The sequence below is a fragment of the Schistocerca nitens genome, chromosome 1, assembly GCF_023898315.1.
Source record: "Schistocerca nitens isolate TAMUIC-IGC-003100 chromosome 1, iqSchNite1.1, whole genome shotgun sequence".
Classification (NCBI taxonomy): Eukaryota; Metazoa; Arthropoda; class Insecta; order Orthoptera; family Acrididae; genus Schistocerca; species Schistocerca nitens.
This window is the reverse complement of record NC_064614.1, coordinates 163,584,891-163,604,168: the sequence shown is the minus strand read 5'-3', so window position 1 is coordinate 163,604,168 and position 19,278 is coordinate 163,584,891.

Here is a 19,278-nt window from a genome sequence, read left to right as displayed (position 1 = left end):
TACAAATTACCCATTCTATGGCATTAATCAATCCTAGGTTGGTACAATTTCAAGTCTACAATATTCTGTATACCTAATCGTTTTCCAGAGCTTGGATACTCTAAGCAATAAGCATTTGTGTGAGGTATACCAATGACTTTATATGGTCCATTATACACAAACTTAAATTTAGAGATTTCATTGTCTATCTCGCTCGATTTCTCGTGAGCTTTTACAAGAACTAAGTCTCCGATTGCAAACTTAGCAAAACGCGCTTTAGCGTCATGACGACGTATGCGAGCATCAGCTTTTAGCCTCATTACTTCTCGCAAACGATCTTTTTTCACACCAATACTAATGTCAATCCGTGGAGGGAATTTGATTATCTCTTCCACTAAACTTTTACTTCTGTCATCCAACAGGATTTCCTCTGGAGAAAATCCCGTAGATTCATGTCTCAAGGTGTTCATAATTCTCTCAAATACTGCTACATATTTGCCCCATGCCCTATGGTAGTGATGGCAATAGGTACGGCAAAGTCGGCCTAGCTCGCGCATATACCTCTCAGCGGGATTCCCAGCCGGACAATAAGCTGAAATATGGATCACTTCGACCCCATTACTTTCCATGCCTTCATTCCACAACTTAGAAGTAAATTGTGCCCCATTGTCTGATAGAATCGCCTTGGGCTTACCAATATGAACAAAATAATCGTTCACAAGCTTGCTATAGACCGCTTTGGCTGTAGCTTTCCTAATCGGGTATAGCTTGATGAACTTGGAAAAAGCTTCTAGCACTACTAAAATGTAGGCAAAGTTTCCTGATGACTTGGGCAAAGGTCCGTACAAGTCCACGCACAGTAATTCAAAGGTGTCGTTAGGCCTTATACTTTGCATAGGACCACGACTCGTACAGTTGGTAACCTTCACCTTCTGACATAAATCGCAAGTTTTCACTCTGTCAGTAACGCGTTTTAACATGTTGTTAAAATGCACTACTTCATACAGCTTTTCCGTACATTTCTTCGGTCCACAGTGACCATACGCCAAATGGTAGTAGTCTATTATTTCCGTGACGAATTTGGTGGGCCAGCATACCCGCCAAATATTACTATCTTCACCCTTACGTATATACAAGATATGATCGTATATCTTGTAATACTTCCTTAATTTCTCTCCTTCTGGACTCCTTTCGTCATATCGGGTTTTCACCATATTTAAACAACCATCCTCGTTCTGATGACGACGTAGATTCTTACAGATGTTCACTATTAATTTGCGTCCCTCAACTTCTTTAAAATAGTATAATTTGACCACTCCATCTGACTCCTCTTTCAATACATCTTGATTAGACTCGGGCAACCGCGACAGCGCATCCGCAACGCAATTGTCGGTCCCTTTTTCGTAACAGATGTCATAGTTAAATTGCTGTAAATACAGCGACCACCTAGTCAGTCTTTCGTGAAGGAGTTTACAATCCTTCAGATAAGTGAGCGCCTTATGGTCCGTATGAATAATCACCTTACGGTCCCATAGGTAACCCTTGAACTTCTTGAATCCCCACACGATAGCGAGACACTCTTTCTCAGAAATTGTGTAGTTTCGCTCACTTTTTGATAAATTTCGACTCACGAACGCTATCGTCCGGTGTTCCTTATCCTCTCCTTTACCAACTTCTTGGAACAGTTCTACCCCCACCCCGTAATTCGACGAATCCGTTCCCAGATGGAAGGGTAGCGATAAATCAGGATGAAATAGTATGTTAGATCTTAACAACTCGTCTTTTAATTTCTCGAAAGCGGCCTGACACCCGTCAGTCCACACAAACGGAACATTTTTGCGTAAGAGGTTATTCAAATTTTCATCATTAAACACTTGTCCTTTTACGAATTTACGGTAAAATCCTGTGAGCCCTAGAAAACTTTTTAACTGTTTCCTAGACTTGGGTGGAGGACAATTCCTTATTGCCTCTAGTTTCTCTGGGTCCTTCGTAATACCAGCAGTGGTAATTACATGCCCTAACATTTCAGTTCCTGCTTTACAAATTCGCATTTCTTTAGCTTTAGAGTCATTCCGCCACGGCGCAATGCTCTAAAAACTTCATCTAACAGGTCACAATGGTCATGCCAAGTGGCATTGGCCAACAATAGGTCGTCAACATATACAGTTAACCTTGAACTCAAAGCCGATCCTAGCACTTTATCTAGGGCCCTGATGAATACGGACACAGATATATTAAGTCCAAACGGCAGTACTCTATACTGATAACACCTGCCCGCAAACAAGAAGGCAGTGTATGGCCTAGATTCTTCTTCGAGTTCTATTTGCCAGTAACTATCAGTCAGATCGAGGCTAGTCATGAACTTAACGTCATGAAAACGTTGCAAAATCTCCTCCATACTCTCTGGTCTGTCTGTTTCACGTTGAACGACCCTATTCAACGTGCGTGCGTCAATCACAATACGCACACTACCATCCCGTTTTGCTACAATGACCAAACCGTTATTGTATGGACTCGTACTTCTTTCAATCACTCCCCATTCGATCATCTTATCTATCTCCCGTTGCACTGCTTCCTTTCTGGACAGCGGTATAGCATACGGTCTCACGAAGAATGGTTCGTGCGGAATTACATGCAACTTGCATTTATACCCTTCCACAAGTCCCGGTTTGTCTGAAAACACACTCTTATTCCTCATTATCACTTCATACAGGCCTCGTCTTTGTTCGTGTGTTACGTTTGATACACCGTCTACAATACTTTCCAATGCAGTTTCTACACTATTGTCAATGCCGAGATTCCTCACATTACAGTAGTTCAAATTCATACCTACATCAATACCATTCGGCCAGTTAACAATGTGTATAGGCTGGTATTGCCTATGCACACCGTCTCCTGCCTCGTCAAAGCTAACTACTATTGTTTTATCTTGTGACGTACATGTCAAAGTTTTGCTTTCGCAATTAATCACTGCACGGTACTTTAATAGCCAATCTAACCCGATAATTACTTCCGTAGTTAAGTCTGGCACGACGACAAACTCTTGCTCAAATCGTGCCCCACATATCTCAAAGTTGACAAAAATCTGTTTTGTGACCGGTTTACTGGCCTTCCCCGTAGCACCGATAATTTTCACTCCTGTTACTGGCATAACTACGATACCAGGTCTGTCTTTCAGTAACTCAAATATTTTCCCAGATACAGCACTCAATTCTGCACCGGTGTCAATTAACACGTTTAGTTGTAGGTCGTGCATATTAACAGACACTACTATCTGTCTACACTTGTCCTCGACTGTTTCTTTATTTTCCCACAATAAATCCTCGTCTATATCCAGGTCATTCCAGAAAAAAACCATCCGGCTTTGATCCTAAATCCGGTTTATCTCGCGGCCTTTTCAGCCTCTGTTCACATACAGTCTTAATTTCAACACGTTTGTCCTGAGGCTTAGTCTGTAGCTTCGCCTCCAATACCGAAACCTTTTCCTCTAACTCGTCAACTAGTGAGTGTTGCCCTGCTATCATTTCACTAATTGTCACCTTCGTTGATTCCACTTTGGCCAGATTGATATCATCCGCCAATCTACCTGGAGGAATGTGCCCAGTAGTCTCTGCAATTACTTCCGCTAGATCTGCGCAACCCACACTGCTATCGTCTGACCGTATAATGTCAGCTCTAACCTCATACACGATGTAATCCACATGCTTTTCTACCAATCGTGTCCGGCTATCACTAAAATTTTCGTAATCTTTCTCCTCAATACTTTCGCAATGTTTAAACTGGAGTTTTGCGTCGGATGGGTCGGCTACTTCTACCACTGTAACTTTCGGTAAAGTCTGCCGGTTAGGGCCAGAACTTTCCGTTACTACTTCAACAGCCAACTCCTGCGGGACGAAACACGACGAATCTTGCTCGTGCTCCCCATTAACATCAACTATTTCTAGTAAAGTCTGCCGGTTAGGGCCAGAACTTCCTATCACTTCACAAATACTATCTTCCTGTGGGACGAGACGCGGAAAATCCTGCACGCGCTCCCCATAAACACTTCTCCCATACAGGCCCCTATAATCTCTTAGCTCGTCGTATAAGCGACCGAACTGCCTTAACCAGACCTCATCCCTCTCTGCATCCCCTCGCTCGATGACGGACGTTTTATCCGACATCTGATCTTCTCTCAACACTTGCGAATCATTCTTAAACTCAATCTCCAGTTCCGCTGTGGGTATTACAGCTGCCACTTTATAATCGATTTCCGGAACACTACTTAAATTGTTCTCACTGACAGAGAATGTATTTTCTACTGCCGTGTACACAGCTGATCTTCCACTTGTGGGCGCACTCCTTTCTCCTAACACTGGCACACTCTCCCGCCGTTGATTATTCCACACGGAATTTTCATAACGACGACACCTGGGTTTTCTACTGTTATTGGGCCGCCAAAATTTCTCCACGCCCGGTCGGCCCCTCACCGGCGCGGCTAATGGTTTCCCTGTCTCGTCCCAGCAGATACGCTCCCCGGATGCTGCTGAGGCGGCTGATCACACGCTCTGGCGTTATTACTATTCTGCGAAGCCCGTATCACGCTAGTATGATACTGGTTTCCGTCATTCCTGTTATTATTTGCATTGTATCGATTGTCATTACGGCCCGAACCACTATTGTTACTGCTGCCAAGATTGCGGTATGCATTATTCCCATGGTTATCGTTGTTGTGGTTGCTGTGGTACCCGTTGTTGTTACCACGGCCTCTACCACTGTCGCGATTATTGCGCCAATTGTCCTCGTCCTCCACTCTTTCCAGGAAATCATTGATTGTCCTGTAATTGCTTCCTACGTAGCGTTTTGTATCATCTGGAAGCTTCTTGTAGAGTTCCCAGACTATTTCGGATTCCGTGTGGCGATCACGCAAATATTCCAACTTGCAGATCCAGCCCTCACAAAACTCCTTCATCGAGCCGCGCGAATTCGCATCGAAAGGCCTCGATACGACAAATTCGCGCCAGACACTTTGCTGTTTTTGCTCTGACCAGTATTCAGCCAGAAACAAATTTTTAAACTCGTCAAAGGTCAGGTTCGTAATGTTGAGGTTTAAGCCCCAACGCTTGGCATCACCAGCCAACACATCAATAACCGCATTAATTTTTCTCTCATTAGTCCATGATCTGGGTAAAACTCTTTCACAGTTTTTAATGAAATCCGTCGCGTGTATACCGCCTTTTTTCAAGGGGTCGAACCGCTCCTCTTTCGTCAACAATTCCGAACTATGTGCACAGATTGGCACATAGCTCTGTTTTTCTTCAAGTTTCTTTCCTAATTCCGACACTCTCGTAATCACTTGGCAAGTGGTTGTCGCAAGCGTTTCCACTTCCCTCTTTTTCTCTTCGCAGGTATTAGCCTGCTTCCTCACTTTGGTATCTACTTCGGATACTAAAACCTTACAGTTTCCACCTTCTGTTGATCGTCTTTTCTCACTAATTGAATTTGTTCCGTCACCTTATTCTCGATGATCGGAGCAACTGCGTCTCCTACACTTTTCTCGATTCTGCTAATTTCGGAATTAAAACGCGTATTTATGCTCGCAATTTCCGCCTGAACGCCTATCATTTCCTGTTTAAGATTACCGATTTCGGTATTAATCACAACAATATCTTCTTTGATTTTATCAACTTTTGTGTTAACAACTCCAACATTGTTGTTAACAACATTAATAGCTTTGTTCTGATTGTCTAGCTTCCTGTTAATTTTTCCAGACTGAGCTTTAATTTCTGGCGATTGAGTTTCTATCTTGCTAGACTGAGCCTTGATTTCGTTAATCAAAACATTCAATAAATCAGTTAAATTCCCGGAAACTACCGGTTTTACTTCCGTAGCGGCTTCCTCTTTAATTGTCCCCCCGTATTCGTCATCAAGGGATTCCGATTTGATTTTCACTTCCGATTCCGAAACATTTTCTAATGTTTGGAATTCCATTTCTGCTCTTTGTTGCGTCTCGGCGGTCGCGTCTTTCATGCTAGCCGCCTGCCCCTGAACAATGGGTACCGCGGTGCGTGTTTCCCACTGTTCGACCGATTGTTCCGTACCCAAGTCTACCAAATTTTGGTAATTGTTGCCTTCACTCACTTTAATAATTTTCAATACAAATAACAAATCTCAAATCTAATTAGGATTCCTCAGACTAATATTCTCGCTGACGTATCGACCATTTCGTAACCAGTACTTTGTTACGAGATTTGCACAATGCAAAATTCGTGTCCAGAACAACCTCAAATTTGAAGATTGTCCTGTCACGGTCGACACGTGTAACCTCCCCCTCACTTATCGACCTTAATGACAGTGAAAAATTAAACCGCGTGTACCTAATGGGAATTTTGGAAAAGCAATCGTCACCGAAGTTAATCTGTCGGTAAAGAGGGAGGAAAGGGTTACATCTAAATGAAAGGAAAAATGCAAATGAAACTGGTGGAAATTAATTTTGAAAAGGGGTAAAGTTAATAAAGAAAGTAAATGTGCGGCCGTTACATCAACAATTAACTAGCGGTAATTAGATATTTGAGATTTGGGGGAAATCACGGTCGCCAGTCCTAAGGACAATTACTATAGTAACTGAAAAAGAAAGGTTATTACACATATAATTAGCACTAGAAGCGTGGCAACTGAAGGTTGACACGTGTAGTGTGAAAACTGAAAGTTTGTCAGAAGTAATAAATTTCGCTACACTCTGACTTAATTTAGCAAAAGAATTAATAAAACCGGAAAATCGAAAGTTAATTTAGTGACTGAAGTTAATAGTGAGCTTTCTTTCTGAAGCACATCGAAATCCAGCAGAATACGGTTAGTCTTGGACTACCTCAACAATCATTTCAAAAGCAACTTGACTCTACGCAATTTAGAAACAAGAGATTTAACTTTGAACTTGAATTAAATGATTCTGAATAATTAACAATAATAAAATTTAGTACGTACCAAGCTGAGCTGCAGTCACAGGTAAGCTAAAATATGCTAACAAAACTCGCACTCTTAATTTGTGCTTGTGTAATCTAACTATTGTAGCCAGCTATGCTTTAACTGCACTTGGAAACTACAGTAATGAAATGCAATGATAGTACTTTAATGCTGGCGTCTGAATTTCAACGACACTCGGTTTCATTTCGGAAAAGGAAGGGACCCTGCTTGCTAATGCAATTGGGACAATGAGCAACAAAGGTTCATGCTGAGTTGCTGTAATTTTGCGAGGCAAATGAAACAATTTGAAAAGCTGAGGTCTGCCATACAGTTCTGAAACTTTACGTGCTTTTAGTCTTCCTTGTTGGTTGATTGAAGGTTTGAAGCCGTCGATCGAGGAGGTGGCGACGGTCACTCATTGTCGGCCGTCGCTGTTGCAGAAGCTGGATGTTGGCGCGCCTTCTTCTCGACACGGTCACCAAACGAAACGGGCTCTTGATGTGCGCCGGCTAATGCTTCCCGTCCGCGACACCGTGCCAGAAACTAACATAGCAAGTCGAGCGCAATTACATGCTGCTAAACCCCGAAAGCGCGGCAACTCGCGGGAGCGTCACACAACACACCTGCTCCACTCGGTACTCCAGCCAGACCCCGACTGCCCTGCCCGCGCTCCACGCGGCAGAGTTAACACTACCAAAGATCCTACACACTTTGATTCTTCACACGACCTATCGATGTAATCGTTCGATAGCAGTTTTCCCTAGGCAAGACCCAGCGTAAAAATACAAATAATATTTACGAAACAAACCAATTATACACCGACATAAATGCATATATATATATATATATATATATATATATATATATATATATATATATATATATACAAATAGTAAAACAATTACAATATATAAAGGCACAGAAATGTCATATATTCAGGTAACAAATTAAGGAAAAAACTTACAGTACAACAGATGGAAATAGGAGGATATGCATTTCCGGCGTTACAAGTTGGACCAGCGTTCGTGCTGGACGTGCAGACCGCGTGAGACGACGCTTCATCCAGTCCCAAACATGCTCAATGGGGGACAGATCCGGAGATCTTGCTGGCCAGGGTAGTTGACTTACACCTTCTAGAGCACGTTGGGTGGCACGGGATACATGCGGAGGTGCATTGTCCTGTTGGAACAGCAAGTTCCCTTGCCGGTCTAGGAATGGTAGAACGATGGGTTCGATGACGGTTTGGATGTACCGTGCACTATTCAGTGTCCCCTCGACGATCACCAGTGGTGTACGGCCAGTGTAGGAGATCGCTCCCCACACCATGATGCCGGGTGTTGGCCCTGTGTGCCTCGGTCGTATGCAGTCCTGATTGTGGCGCTCACCTGCACGGCGCCAAACACGCATACGACCATCATTGGCACCAAGGCAGAAGCGACTCTCATCGCTGAAGACGACACGTCTCCATTCGTCCCTCCATTCACGCCTGTCGCGACACCACTGGAGGCGGGCTGCACGATGTTGGGGCGTGAGCGGAAGACGGCCTAACGGTGTGCGGGACCGTAGCCCAGCTTCATGGAGACGGTTGCGAATGGTCCTCGCCGATACCCCAGGAGCAACAGTGTCCCTAATTTGCTGGGAAGTGGCGGTGCGGTCCCCTACGGCACTGCGTAGGATCCTACGGTCTTGGCGTGCATCCGTGCGTCGCTGCGGTCCGGTCCCAGGTCGACGGGCACGTGCACCTTCCGCCGACCACTGGCGACAACATCGATGTACTGTGGAGACCTCACGCCCCACGTGTTGAGCAATTCGGCGGTACGTCCACCCGGCCTCCCGCATGCCCACTATACGCCCTCGCTCAAAGTCCGTCAACTGCACATACGGTTCACGTCCACGCTGTCGCGGCATGCTACCAGTGTTAAAGACTGCGATGGAGCTCCGTATGCCACGGCAAACTGGCTGACACTGACGGCGGCGGTGCACAAATGCTGCGCAGCTAGCGCCATTCGACGGCCAACACCGCGGTTCCTAGTGTGTCCGCTGTGCCGTGCGTGTGATCATTGCTTGTACAGCCCTCTCGCAGTGTCCGGAGCAAGTATGGTGGGTCTGACACACCGGTGTCAATGTGTTCTTTTTTCCATTTCCAGGAGTGTATATTTACTACTAACTCTATTCACAACACATTTCGCGAACACTATTCACATATATTGCTGGATGTATATGCCAAACTTTGTCACTGTACAACACATGCTTCGGGAGATATTGAGCTGCTTGAAAACGAAACTTCAGGGCAAAATTAACTAGAGATACAGGTGAAATACGTGTACAAATATGTGTGAAATACATGTGACATGTGTGTTCGTGAGCAAAACCGTTGGTACAAAGTTGCTTGAACTAAACTTGGTTCACATAGTTTTGTCTGGAAAGAACTACGATGGTGTAAGAACTAGCAACCTCCTGTAAGGGTAGGGAAAGAAGGGGAAGGAGGAAATGGAAAGCCAAAGGGGAGAAAGAAGAAAATGGATAGAGTGGGTTAAGGGGAAATGGACAGAGCGGAAGGAGCAGATGGGAAAAGAGGGGGGAACCAGATCGACAGAGAGAATGGAAGGGGCAGAGGGACAGAGAGACGGGAAAAAGCAGATGGACAGAGAGAACGTCAGAAGGAGGTGAACGGAAACTGGGCGCTGGAATAGGTGGACAGGAAGAGGGGAAAGAGGAGATGGAAAGAGAGCGAGAGAGGAGGAGATGGACGGAGGGAGGGAAAAGGAGGAGGAGGGGGTAATAGAATAGTGAAACAAGTATATACCTGGGCAAGGCTAGGCACTTAGCTTGTTTTATGTACACTGAAAGCCAACAGACAAAGGCATTTATCCTTTACATATCTTGGGGCTTGATGCTATTCCTTTATTAGACCAAAAGACGGTCTGATGTTACGTTTCTGCAAAAACTTCCCGGTCTCATCAGTTTCTTTGTTTAATAATAAGGAGAGAAATTGGTGTTGTTTCATCGTTATGATTTATCCTTGTCCTTCGCCCTGATGTTACTTGGTCGTAGAACTCTACAGCGGAGGTTCGAGTCCTCCCTCGGGGGAATGGGTGTGTGTGTTTGTCCTTAGGATAATTTAGGTTAAGTAGTGTGTAAGCTCAGGGACTGATGACCTTAGCAGTTAAGTCCCATAAGATTTCACACAAGTTTGAACATTTTGAACTCTACAGCTTCCTGAATAGCCAGAGAATTAATGGATACAAGAACACTAAAGTCTTTGCCGACTAGCGAAAGTAGAAAAATTAGCTATAGCAGGGCATGCTGTTCGATCAAGGAATCATGAAGTGAAGTTCTCCGAAACCAAAATGTTATCTACGATGACGAACTGCTATGCACAGCTATATAGAGAAGCCATAGGAATATATAAACGTGGGGATAATACTAACAGCAAGGAAGAAACCATTAAACTTAACAACATATGCCCAGTAACGCTACAGCTAAATTTTGACAGATGAAAGTTATATTTTATATCTGACAATGATTATGTCTGCTGATCACGCGTAAACTTGTGCCGCACCTCGTTTTTCACAGTAGTTATGTCGCTCTCTGTCGCCCAACACATCGATGGGCAAGACTCAGGGGAACCAGGAGCACAGCTGAAGTTGTCCAAAGCAACGCTGTGCGAAAGGCCAGGAAAGTAAAAGTTCATGGAGCAGATTATACAGGTTGCAGCAGCAACTAAGACAACCTGTAGTGAAAACCCTTCTTTATATGACGCTTCGAGATTTATTGACAGTTACCGAATACCCTTCTAGTTCTCCGACGTACTTCAGTAACTTCGAAGGTATATCACCAACTTCTGCTAATCTCTTTCCGATCAGATGATTCGTTTCTGATTTCATTACTAAATCAGCAAAATCCTTCCACGTCAACTTCCTCCTCCTCGTCTATTACACTTTTGGAATGACCATATCCACTGCACAGACCTTAGGTGCAGCCCCGTCACATGCTGCTCTCTCTTCTGCATTTAATAGAGTTTTTCCATCTGAACGTCGTAGATTAATACTTTACATTTTATTTCTCTGCAGCTACGTTTAATCGCTTTGTACGCTGTACCGACTATTTCCCACAATCACTTTTTTCTGTTGTGGTTTAGACTATTTCCACTTCCTGTTAATTTCATTCATAAGCTTCCTACCTCATTTTTCTTTATTTTTCCATCGACAAGCTCGCTCGACTTTCGTTATAGCTACGAAATCCCTACCAGTTCTAATTTATTTTGATTCCCGGCGGGGTCAGGGATTTTCTCTGCCTCGTGATGGCTGGGTGTTGTGTGCTGTCCTTAGGTTAGTTAGGTTTAAGTAGTTCTAAGTTCTAGGGGACTTATGACCACAGCAGTTGAGTCCCATAGTGCTCAGAGCCATTTTTTCTAATTTATTACTTGCTTTATTATATTTGCCTCCCCGCTGAATTACTCTCGACATTATCACTTAAGTGCCTGGTGACTTCTTCAGAGTACTTTCATTTCAGTTCACTTAGTCTTAAATTTTCAATATCCAATTTCATCGTACGCTCCATTATCCCCTTGAATTTTAAGCGTTTGTTCATCAAGACAAGGCGTGCTTTGCAGCTCAGAATTTGATTTCTAAACTTTCAACCATTTCCATATCATTAAGACAAATTCCTTTTAAATAAGAAATTGTGGCAATTTACTAAACTTCGGAAGCAATGTTGTTATTTATGTATCCACCTCGTAACCTAACTGCAAAAGGTGCTAAAAGGCGCACACGACAAGCGCGAAGCAATCTGGACATCAGAACAGTGAGAAATGAAGCTATTTAGCAGCCGGAGTTATAGTCTGTACGATGGTAGTAGCTCATTTGTAGTTTGTACGATGGCAGTAGCTGATTTATTGGACCGTCAACACGGGCAGCCTTTTGTAATTTGCTGGGCGTGACAAGGTGGTAGTTAACATGGTGGACTGGCCCGTCCCAATTTGTCGGGCTCAGCAGTTAATTGACGGCGGCAGCCACTCACAAAGAAAAGTCTTGTCTCGGGACGAACAAAAAATGACTACCTGAAGGCTTGTTTGTGTTGTGTTGTGAACAAAGCAAATCCGGTAAATGCGATTCACATTGTCAAGAACATTTTCAGATGGTTGATTCTGTGAGTGTGTGTGAAATCTAAGGAATGGTGCGGCTTATTAAGACGAGAAACTTGGAATCTATGAAGCCTGCCCCCAACTTGCGGGAAATAAATATGTCACCTACCATAAGGGAGGAACCGTTTCTTCTAACAACTTACGTCAGCCTGTATCTTCATCTATGTTCCACACGACACCTTACGGTATATGACGAATGGAAATGCCAGTAGACTTCCCTCATTCCTTTTGCAATTCGAGAATGCACATTCTAATTTTTCTAATTTTTCCGTCATTTCGTGCCCTCCTCACACATGATATCTTCAGTGACTTGTATAGACAAAATCTAGATAATGTGGTGTTTCTAAACTGCTATACCGTAACCTACGACGACCTATAAAGAAAATGCCGCACCAAGTTTGTGGCCATATCGATAAGTTCTTGACAAGCAACAGAGGAGGTGGAGATTACTGTTTTAACGTCCCGTCGACAACGATGTCATTAGAGACGGAGCACAAGCTCGGATTAGGGAAGGATGGGGAAGGAAATCGGCCGTGCCCTTCCTAAGGAACCATCCCGGCATTTGCCTGAAGCGATTTAGGGAAATCATTGAAAACCTAAATCAGGATGGCCGGGCGCGGGATTGCACCGTCGTCCTCCCGAATGCACAGACAAACAGGTGTTACTTATGTGAAGAACGCCGTTCTTGGAGTCCAGAAATTAAATATACTTTCTAATTGTGTCATCTTGCAGTGGATTATATCGTACGAGTCTTCGATGTGGAAAACGAATGTCAAGTGAATTTAGCGAGGTAACGCCGACCTACACCCGGAAGTTTCTACATGTCGCCACTCCAGACTTTATTGTGGTTCAACCTACCGTCTACTTGGTAAAGAAGGAATATCATCTTTAATGTGAATTTTCAGACCACGCAGCCATTATATCTCCTTCACTTGGTGTAGCCAGGAGAGAATGGAATCTGTCTCTCCCTATCTAAAATCATTGACGGAAGTGGGAATCGAACCCAGACCATAGGTATAACAATCTACCATCCGTCCAACAGACCACGAAATCCTCTTCTCTGCGAGTCATTTTTCTATCGTAACGCAGTTGCGCCACACTGGATGAGGATTCTGACACACAGGCTCCCTGTAGTAATTTGCAGCATGTTCAGTAAATTCATTTACTTGGTTGACCGAATCACCATGAACTAGCTGCCTCGGCTACCCAGTGCATACATTCGACTATTTTGTAATCACAGAAATAAAATCACGTAACTGCCACCTACACACAACTGCCAACAGTGTAGGATGCAGAAGTTTTAAATAGGAAATGTTCCTTTCCACTTGAGCTATTCTATTGCGCTATCTGTTACTAGAAAACGTCGTTCAGTCCAAAAGAAAAGCTGTAACTGTTTGTCTCTCAGAAGTCAAGACCTGGCCATATGCATAATCTCACAGTGCTGTGGAATCCAAAAGTTCTGGAGGAATAGTTGCCGAGCTCTGGAGCTGCTGTAGCTACGTGTCAGCTTGTAGCATAGATAAGATGTCGCGAGTTCGAATACATTCAGTGCTACATTTTTTAAAACGCAATTCTGCTCTCTGCTGAAGGTATCAATCTAATGGAACTTTGAACATAATTCCCTTCACTTCTCAACCCAAAGTAGTCGCATGTGGAAAAAGGGCTAACTACTGTGACATTTTGTTCTATTCAGGTTTAATAGACAGCAGACAGCAGATGCATCTCGAAGATGTGCAGGGAGAGCGCATCGTGCCATAATATGTCAGAAAAGTATTTTCTACATTAGCCGTCGTGTGGTAGTGATATTTTATTCTTCTTCAAACTTTGTTTGACAGCTTTAACTCAGAACAAGTTTTCTACATGCATGTAATCAATAAACTGCATGTGCATTGTCAGACTGTCATAGGTAACATCAGAGAATTCGCATATATCGTTGATGATTAATTTCTCTCTCATGTTTGCTATTGTTTTAACAACACTAAAGGAAACCTTACGAAAATTGTGCACTGTATTATAAGAAATGAAATAAAACTAACCATGATAACCTTACGACGAAAGTACCTGTACACAAGCATGCCTCTATCGACACGAATTAGTAAAATACTACTCACTTAGATTTTGATTGGGTCTGTGTTTAATTGGTATGCTGTGTCATACTCAAGAGGTATGCAAATGTGGCATTTCATAAATATAGTTACGTATTCCTAGAAACCCAAAATTCGCTTGTCAGCAGCGGAAAGAGGCCGTACCTGTTGTGCAGCATCAGAAGGGATAAAAACGTTACAGTCAGTGAGACTGGAACTGCGAACCGTAACAGACGCTTTTTCACAGGTCAGCACGTTACCACAGAGCTGGCGAGGAGGTATGGGTCTTAGCTTCCTATTACGAGGGCAATAGTAACTAGAACTCGTAAACCGCTATTTGAAGGTCGAGATTAGTTGCGGTTTCCACCTGCAACGACTTTCCTGGGCTGAAAACCGTAAATTTTCAATCTTTTGTTACCCTTCAAGCGATAATAACTCAGATTATTCAATGGAAATGACAGGTAAAATCAAGTGAACTTTGAGGCTTAATTCCGTGCACACCAGGAAGTAACTCGTCGATCACAGAGTTGCCAAACATACGTTGCCTTGTTGCCAAATCTCAGTTACAGTACCAGCAGGAAGAAGACGAACCGATGTGATCCTACAGCGGTCTGGGAAGTGACCATAGCTGGTGTCTCCAAGTCACGGCTGCTACGGCCTGGAATACGTAATGCGTTTGATTCGCTTTCTGTAACTAGGTTTAGGGACTGGAGCGTAGTTACTAATAATACTCAGAACTGACTGCAAACTGAGCATCATAAATCAGTAACTCTCATTGTTGTTTTTATATTTCTTTCGTAAGTGTACTCAAAACTAAGAAAGTCATTCACAGGCGTTTTCGTGCCTCGCCGATAGTCGAGCACAACATACAAATAAAAATAAAAAAGAATGTGTGTGTGTGTGTGTGTGTGTGTGTGTGTGTGTGTGTGTGTGTGAGAGAGAGAGAGAGAGAGAGAGAGAGAGAGAGAGAGATAAATAAAAAGCAATGAGAGAGAGTGTAAAAAATTGTTGTAAAGAAATTGAATCATGGTATTTAAAGAAATCTTTCATTAAAATGACACGTTCCACATCATTACGAAATGTCGTATTCATGATCTATGGAACAAGAGTTAATCTAATGTAATCTAATCTAATCTAATCACATCATATTGATGATTAGCCATGAAGAGTCATGAATTACCGAAATTTTGGCCAATACCAGTAACCAAATCTAAACTTGAAGATAAAAGACGACAATTTTTGTAAGAAACCGTGACTCCTATCAAGACCCTTTCGTCCCTGTTATCTAACCACGAAAGATGTCTGATATACCTCCATTCTGAAGTAACAAAGTGTGCATGCATTTAAAGATGAAGTGCATGATGTGAAGTTCTGTGACGGAGATACGAACCCAACACGTAATCCGATTGTTAACTAAGAAAAATCAAATTTTACGTATCGGTTTTTCTTACGAGCCGCTAGGTGTCTGAATCTAAAATAAGGATACAAACTTTTGTGCCTAAGCGACAATCGAACTGCACACCTACCGTGCATCCACGAATATAGCTTAAGTATCAGTTGCTTACTCATGAACGGTAAGATGTGTGCGTGTTTGACCAGAAATAACGACACCTGTTGCGATTGTTGGAAACACATGAACAGACATTGAAATTGCGCTTTAATTTTCACTATCAGGTGGGTGTGCACTTGATAAAGCTAGAAATGAAATTATGAATATTGTTGTACTGGATCAGGTTTCAGACCCACATACTTACCTTTGGAGGAGACCTAGAGAAGATTGCAGTCTTGGGAAAAGGAACGAAATGACTGAACTATACTGTTCCGAGAGATTCAGATCCTCGAAAGAGGAGATACGAATTCGAATCACAGTCCAGCACAAAATTTTTAAACGTCTCTAGTTCAATCAAGTACAAGTAAAATAAGAGCCCTGTCCCTTTAAATGGCTATCGGTTCATCAAATAAAATAAAATTTTCTAATGTAAGTAAGCTTACTGGCGACTGTATTTCTGTTTACCATGACTTCCGCTGTGTCATTTCCCAACGTAAACCGGCTCTGCCCAGTTGGTAATGAAGGAACGTGATGTTTAATGCGGATTCTGGATTATAACGTCTTTCTCTTGAGGTTACCAGAGGTAAAATAAATCTGTTTGTGCCTCTTAAAAGTAAATGCCTGAACCCACGCATTGCACCTGTGATAGCTCGTTCCACCATACCATTGTGGCCACATTTCCCAGCCCCAAGAGTGTGCTGTAACGGATGATGTGCTTAGCTTACAAAATTAGTCACGGTGGAAAAAATGCGAGTCTATTAAATGGTCAAGTAGAAGCAAGCTTCTGACGCAGAGATTATGCTATTCTCATGTCAGCAGGATGTAAAGACTCTTCTAGGCATCATAGGCTGGATGTGAAGCCATTTTGATTTTTCACAAATTCAGCAAATTTCTTAGTTCGAGAAAATCCACTGTGAAGTGTGAAGTTGCCGGATAATTCGATTATTACTTTTCTCATTATCTGTTTCTTACGCTCTTTATGGTCGCAATGCCTATTTTTTCGCAGTTCTCTGACATGTGTCACATGAAATGCCTGTCTCCTGGTTCAATAGACGCAACGATTTCCTTGGGAAGTTTTTCAAGCGTCTTTGAACATTATCAACAACCTCCCCACTCAGCGATCTATGTTTACCACTGTCACTGATTAGAATACCAGTTGTCTCCAGCTTCCGTAGAACTGATAAAATTGTTGTCTTTGATGGGAAATCGCGCACACTGAATTCTCTGTAATCAGTGAGCCTGTCTTCCAATATATTTCCGCAATAAAAACCCGCTCTCATAGTGTGTACTGCATGTTTCTGCCAAATAAAGACTGTGAACGAGTCGCTAATTTCCTCGTTATTGTCACAGGGCCCGAATTACACACTCGCAGACTTCACAAACCGCGACCGACGAAGCCACGAACGATCTAATACGGTATACTGCACAAAGGACATCATGCGCAGAAACAACAATCAACTTTCCAACAACGGGCGGTACTTCTGACTCTACCAGAGCTACTGAGATCATTAAAACAATTTTCCTGTTTCTACGAGCTTCCAGAGAGAAATTACGACCCAGTGAAGTACCTCAGGTTTATATGGATTGCCTCGTATTATAGTCTACATGTCTTTACTTTAACCACTAGCTTCCCAGGTCATTTTTTTGCCACACTCTGTCCCAGGTGCGGTCTGACATACCGCTATGTTTAAATAGCCATAAAAATTACATTCAGCAGTTTCAGCGAAACAGTTTTTTACGTAAACGGTTACATTAATACCACACAACAATATATTCAAATAAATTTTAAAGTTTGTTTTTACTAAAAAACGCATTTAAACAAAAACTCCACGAAATGAACTTAATATCATATAATAAAGTTAATGCTATGAAAACTCAAATACCCTGCACTCTAAATTTTACTTTTTGATATATATTTTCATTGTTTATTGTACATGTAATTGTAAAAACATAAAAAACTGTCATAAAATATTTTTAAAAAATGAAAATTACACTAGAAATTTTCAGGTGTTTAGTTTTCTACTCAGAGTTTTTCTTTGCACTCGCTGGAAATTTTCGTAGAGAAATCAAGCTAGATTTGCTTCTTGCAACAATGACAAATATAAGACGCCTTTCTCTTCTTTTTTGGGTCACAGTTGGAGGATGTTTTGCATTTCTCCAATCGTTCTATAACGACTTCCACTCTTGGTTCTGCTACACCCAAAACATGGTGAACGGATGTAGGAAGTTCACGGGCTATGTGATAGTTCTTGACTCGCATATTATCTGTGATGTAATCAACGAGTTTGCAAGCTTCTTCAAAAAATTAAAGTGTCTCATCTATCATTTCTGTAGGAACTGTGAAGGAGAAACGCATTCACTTCACTTATGTCCAACATGCGAAAAATATTGCTACTGGCCATCGTTGGAAGAGGCCTCGACGACCAGCGATATCTGTTTCAACTAAATATGTTTCTAGCAGCGCCTTTAGCTACAGATTCAGTCTCTAAAATTCCGTCTTCATCACTCTGATCACTTGTTTCATTCAGGGATTACACAGGTGGCAAAACAAATTCTTCTTCACTTTCGCACTGTTCCTATTCTGAATTATGTTCACTTTCAATTTATTGTCACAATGTAATCTACACTTCCTAAGATTTCCTCAAATCATTTTAAAACAGTATCCTCAAAATCAGGGTCGGTATCACGAGCAGCAGATGAGGTCTTGGCTACTGAATACATAACGCAAAATGAAAGGTGCGGTCTCAGAGATCGCTAGCACGAAAGAAGCAGTAATAGTATAGCTTCACGTCACACTAAAGTGGATACTGAGAAAGGAAATCACTGCAACTTCGAGAAAGAACAATTAGCTAACGCTGTAATCTCGTACCCGTCGCCGATGTATTAGCAACAGTTTAACAGACGCTAGCGGTCTGTGACACCGCACCTGGGACGTTAAGTGTTAAGACTCTCCCGTATCAAAGCGCTACTGTTGTTCTTGTGGTGGTCTTCAGTCGTGAGACTGGTTTGATGCAACTCTCCATGCTACTCAATCCTCTGCAAGTTTCTTCATCTCCCAGTACCTACTGCAACCTACCTCTTTCTGAATCTGCTTAGAGTATTCATCTCTTGGTCTCCCTCTACGACTTTTACCCTCCACGCTTCCCTCCAATACTAAACTGGTGATCGCTTGATGCCTTAGAATCTGTCCTACCAACCGATCCTTTCTTCTAGTCAAGTTGTGCCACAAGCTCCTCTTCTCCCCAATTCTATTCAATACCTTCTCATTAGTTACGTGATCTACCCTCCTAATCTTCAACATTCTTCCGTAGCACCACATTTTGAAAGCTTCTATTCTCATCTTGTCCAAACTATTTATCGTCCATGTTTCACTTCCATACATGGCTACACTCCATACAAATACTTTCAGAAACGACTTCCTGACGCTTAAATCTATACTCGATGTTAACAAATTTCTCTTCTTCAGAAACGCTTTCCTTGCCATTGCCAGTCTACATTTTATATCCTCTCTACTTCGACCATCATCAGTTATTTTGCTTCCCAAATAACAAAACTCCTTTACTACTTTAAGTGTCCCA